The sequence below is a fragment of the Orycteropus afer genome, unplaced genomic scaffold, assembly GCF_000298275.1.
Source record: "Orycteropus afer afer isolate SDZICR_OR568_19922 unplaced genomic scaffold, OryAfe1.0 scaffold00021, whole genome shotgun sequence".
NCBI lineage: Eukaryota > Metazoa > Chordata > Mammalia > Tubulidentata > Orycteropodidae > Orycteropus > Orycteropus afer.
The window spans coordinates 20,686,244-20,692,243 of record NW_006921608.1 but is presented as its reverse complement, the minus strand read 5'-3'; positions in this window follow the sequence as shown (position 1 = coordinate 20,692,243).

The following is a 6,000-nucleotide window of genomic DNA, read 5'->3' as shown; positions in this document are numbered from 1 at the left end:
TTTGATTGGCAGCATCACTTTACCGCTGTGCTACCAGGACTCCTTAAAGTTATCATATTGAGGTTAAGTCTAACTTCCACATATATAACACATATATTGTACTTTTCTCAACTTCCAGGTCTTTGAAGAGAAATCTAGAATTGTTTTTATATGACTGTCATTTAAGTATTTGAAGACCATAGTATGAATATCCCTGACTTTAAAGTTAAACATCTTTACTTTGTGTATGTAGCTATGGCACTGTACTGGCTGCCTTCCTCTGGCTACACTGTAGAGTTTATTTTATTTTATTTTTTTTTCCTTCTTCAAAGTTTGGTGGGGATTCACCAAAGCAGAATGGAGGGAGGTAATCACCAACGTTATTCTCAATTTTTATAATGCAGCCAAAGATCACATTTACCTTTTGAGGAGAGACAATCAAAATACAGACAGTCAAAATTTCCAGTGATTCTTTTTCCTTCTTCTTCTTCTGTCTTACACATCTAAGTGATCTTTCCTCCAAAAGTCTGTGGCATAAACTTGAATGGCTCATAATGGCTCTTGATGCATGCTGCTTTGTATTGTCAGTTAATTTTGTGTGCATATCTAAGCTCTCAACGAGAAGAGAAGGTTTCTTGAGGGTAAAGTTATTTTTATTATCCATATTTTCCCTTAATATCAGGCATACAGTAAGTGCTTAATAAATATATGAATGAATGAATGAGTGCTAAGGGAGAAAAGTACTGTGGTAGCCTGAATAATGTGCCTCACCACCAACAATACCCAGGTCATAACATGACAAGGGGGAATTAAGGTTGCAGATAGAATTAAGGCTACTGATCAGCTGACTTTAAAATCAAGAGATTATTCTGGATTATCTCAGTGGGCCCAATGTAATCACACACATACACACACAAAAAAACCCCCAGTACCATAGAGTCATTTCCAACTCATGGTGATCCATGTGTGTCAGAGTACAACTATGCTCCATAGAGTTTTCAACTGCTGATTTTTCAGAAATATATGGCTAGGCCTTTCTTCTGAGACACTTCTAGGTGGACTAAATCACAGGGGTCCTTGATAAAGGGAGGCAGTAAAAGAGGGCAGAGTCAGAGAGATAACTGAAGATGCCACACTGCCTGCCTTGAAGATGGAAGAAGAGGCCACGAGGCAAGGAATGAAGACAGTCTCTGGAAGCTGGAAAAGACTAGACAACAGTTGCTCCACTATAGAGTCTACGGAATGGAAGACAGTCCTGCTGACACCTTGTTTTAGGTCAGTGAGACCATTTCAGACATCTGGCCTCCAGAACTGTAAGATAATAAATTTGTCTTACTTTAAGGAGCTCTGGTGGTGTAGTGGTTAAGGCATTTGGCTGCTAACCAAAAGCTTGGTGGTTTGAACCCACTAGCCACTCTGCAGAAAAAAAGATGGGGCAATCTGCTTCTGTAAAGATTTATAGCCTTGGAAACCCAATAGGGGTCACTATGAGTAGGAATCAACTCTATGGAAATGAGTTTGGTTTTGGTTTTTTGGTTTAAGCCACTACATTTGAGCTATACAGCAGCAACAGGAAACTAATATAAACTAGTTGCTATTTGTCAGCCATTATTTGGGAAATGAAAATGATTAACATCCCTAATTCTTACAACACACCTAAGAAAAATAATTGAAACTATTGGCTAAATGTGTCAAGATTATTCAGCTTGTAAGAAGCAGAGCTGGGATTTGAACTCAGATATCTTTGGCTCCAACTTACATCATTCCACAAAACCATGATGCCTTAAACAATGAAATCACAAGCCAATTTTCTGATTAGAAATTCCAGAGCTCATTGTTCCTAGCAGAAACCTGATAGATAATTTGATAACTATTGACATAAAGAGCAGTGGTTAAACACTTCATTGCTAATCAAAAGGTCAGAGATTTGAACCCACTCAGTCCCTGGGAGAAAAAAACCTGGCAATCTGCTTCCATAAAGCTTAAAACAAACAAACAAACAAATAAAAAAAACCTCATTGTCATGGAGTCGATTATTAACCTATAGCAACCCTCACTGGGTTTCCAAGGCTGTAAATCTTTATGGAAGCAGACCACCTCATCTATCTTCCATGGAGCAACTGGTGGGTTTGGACCACCAACCTTCTGGTTAGCAGACACCAACAGAGCTCCATAAAGCTTAAAGCCTAGGAAACCCTATGGGGGAGTTCCAAACTGTCATATACAGTCACTATGGGTCAGAATCAATTTGATGGCACATGACACTATTATTAATTCTGGGGAGTTAACCAGATGAATCCATCTGACAGTTGTTGATATGGTTGATACGAAGAGTATTGCTTGTGATTTTGGAAGATTCTTTAGTTACTTCTTCTTGAGCGACTTTATTCAGTAAAGTAAGGGTGTGTTAAGACTAAAGTTTAAGTTATGAACTGGGTTTTGCTCAGATCCAAAAAGAGGTCATTTATCAAAGGAAAACCTAGTAAAAGTGATTTCCTATAGTAGTGAACTATTTCTCTGCTGTTCTTATATCGATAGATGAAGAGAAACTCAAATCAGATTCCTGTAGTGGAGTGATCCACCAAGGAAGTCCAGACTGACTTGAGGTTGGAAATGCATCACATATACAACAATTAAAACTGTTGAAATGGTGAGCATAAGCATCTGCCCCATCTAGGAAAACTTTCGTAGAGGCATAACTGTAGCAAAGTTTTTTTTTTTTTTTAAAAAAAAAAGAAGATAAAGAAGTACATTTTTCAGTTCTGGTCCATGGTCTTGGGTCAGCTGTCTGCCTCAGATGTCATCTGCTGCTGGCCACTTACTACCATCGAGTTGATTCTAACTCATAATGACCACCATTGAGTTTCTGAGGTGGTAAATCTTTATGGAAGTAGATTGCCCTACCTTCCTTCTGTGGAGCAACTGGTGAGTTTGAACCACTAACCTCTGGTTAGCAGTCAAATGACTTAGGCACTACTAACTTTCAGTTTTCTGGTGGGTTGGCTAGTCCAAAGAGAAGTCTTAGCCTTTTTGAACTGTGACAAAAGGATCCAAGGTTTTATTCACTCTAATTTGGCTGTGCATGGATTGATGAAGAGGATTAAGTATAATTCCTTCCAACAAGATTCTAATGAGCCTTTTATCTGATGTCTCTTCCAATATATATATTCTCCTGAGGCAATGTTAGGCAAACGTCAGGAGTCTAGTTACTGTTCGTCAAAGGTTTCTTTAACCTGTGAAAGATAATCTTTAGAATATTGGATTAAAGATGGTGATACTTCAGTAATTCAGGTTGAATAATCTTATGGCCAGCACAGACAACATAAGGAAGGATCATGAATTCCCTAATAATCATTTCATAGCAGGTAAGTTTGTGAGATCCAAATGATGTAGATTTAGTCCAGTGAAAGTTTAAAGTTTCACGAAACTTCCCTATAAGGGTCTTTATTATTCTATTACTTCTCTCTACTAGACCAGAGGACAGAAGATGACAAGGACAATGTAGCCTTTGATAAATGGGAAAAACTCAACGCAGTTCTTGGATTAGTTGACTGGTGAAATGAGTTCCCTGATCACTACAAAGAGTTTTTGTTGCTCCCCTGATGGGTATGCTGTTTTCAAGCAGTTCCTTTGCAACAAAGCCTGCAGTAGTGCAATGGCAGGGGAAGGTCTCTACCCAACAGGAAAATGTACAAATCATTACTGATGCCCATTTATAACCATCTGAGGGTGGAGGCTGAATAAAATTTGGCTGCCCAGAAGGTAAGAAGTCTTGTCCTTGTGGGACTTTAAAGTGTTTTCCAGGATTGTACCAAGGGCAATAAATTGGTAGCAACATATTTGGTAGCCTTGAAAAATATTCCTCAGCAATTTTTTTTAAGGTCTCAATCATTTTATCTCATCCCTTGTGGGAGCCTTCATATAAAGCTCACAACATAGGAACATGCAGGAGTTTGTGCAAGACAGTTTTCTCATTAGGCCCAGTCCACAAGTTAATGGCAAGATCTTGGTAACAGCCTGTCTTTTTCCATGCCTTACTTTTGTCTGTTTAGGCAAATTGTTATTTTGAAAATGTTTTTTTAAAGTTAATTTATGAAGGTTGAAGTTAGCAATAGATAAATTTGGAGAGTCAATTCTTTATTTATCATAAGTGCAGAAATAACTTCTTTCTCTTTTTTTATTATTTTTAGTGCAGAAATAATTTCAAAGGCTGCTTCTTTGGCTGCCATATCAGCAAGATTATTTCCTCTTATTTCATCAGTTTGGGGTACTCCTTTTGGTTGACAAGCTTGCGGTTTTATCACAGCACTTTCAGAAAGGAGGAATAGAGTGTCTAGAAGGTATAATACTAAAACTCCACTTTTTAATGGCATTTCTGGAGATTAAATAAATCATCTTTGTTTCTAAAACATGCCAAAATCATATACAATTAAAAAACAATATATACAGCCCATAAAAATATTAACACATTTTCTGTACATTTTAGTGAGGGTAATTAATTTGGCTTGTTTGGGCTAAAGTGACTTCAGGGAGAGCCTGACTTTCAAGGACTTCAGTAGAATTCATAACTCTATATCCAGCTTGATAGTGAGGATTAGTAAGATTAGGTTTTAAACAGGAACCATCCACGAACAAAACTAAGCCGAGATTAGTTAAAGGGGTCTCTTTTAGGTCTTTCTGAGGGATGAAAAGTCGCTCAGTCAAGTCTAGACAATCAAGTGTAGGATAGTAGTTCTCATTATTTTCAGGTAGAAGAGTAGCTAGATTTAAAACAGGCCACAGAATGTAGTCTAGTGTTAAATGTTGCTAGGAAGAGAACTTCATAGGAGGTGAGCCTGTTGGAAGAAAGATGTGTCGAGGCAGGATTAAGTAAGGGAGACACAGCATGGGGCACGTAGGCATCTTAGAAGTTTCCCAGTACCACATTTGCTGTGGTTTCCACTCATTTGACAGTAGCAGCCTCAGCCCTAAGGCAAGGAGAGTATTCCCTGGCTACAGAGTGAAGCTGTAGGCTATAATAATTTATAGGTCTTTATTGTCCTCCATGTTTTTGAGTTAGTACACCTAGAACATTTCCAGATACAACATATACAAATATGGAAAAATCTAGAGCAACTGTGCTCATTAAAGCCCCTTTTAATTGAACTATCGCCTCTTGATATTCTGGTGCAATTTGGGATGACTCTAGCTCAGAGGCTTATATATTTGTATAAAAGTTGAGCCCACAAAGAAAAATGGGGAATCCATGTTAGACAACAGCTGCAGAGTCCTAGAAACCCCCATAGCTGTTTCTTTGTTTTGGGTATAGGAAAGATAAGAATAGCTTCTTTCTATTTAGGTACCTCAATGGAGGTACCTTCTGCAGAAATTAGGTGGCCCAAATATTTAACAGAGGCTGAGCTGATGGTAATTTTTCATTAGAAATTTTTTGTCCACTTGTTGTTGTTATGTGCCGTCGAGTCGGCCCCGACTCATAGTGACCCCTCCTTGGGTTTCCAAGGCAGTATCACTACGGAAGTAGATTGCCCCATCTTCCCTCCGAGGAGTGGCTGGTGAGTTTGAACCACCAGCCTTCTGGTTAGCAGTCAAGTGCCTGAGCCACTATGCTACCAGAGCTCCTTTATGTCCACTAGCAGCTAGATATTTTGAAAAGCTACACTGTCATCAAGGCAGGATTGCTGGGAGGCTGAGCAAACTAGCAAATCATCAACATATTGCACCAATGTGGTTTTTTTTTTTTTTTTTTTTTTTTTGCAAACTGTAAGCCTACAAATCCACATACAGAAGCTTAGAAAAATATGTGAGAGACTCAGTGAATCCTTGGAGCATTACATTCTAGGTAAATTGTTGATTTTCCAGATAAAAGCAAACAAATATTGACTTTCAAAATGTACTGGAATACTGAAAAGGGTGCTGCAAAGATCCACAACTGTAAAATGAGTTGCATCTGAAGGGACGTTGGAAAGTAATAAATGAAGTCTAGGGATGACAGGGAATCTGGGAAAAACAATAGAGTTTATT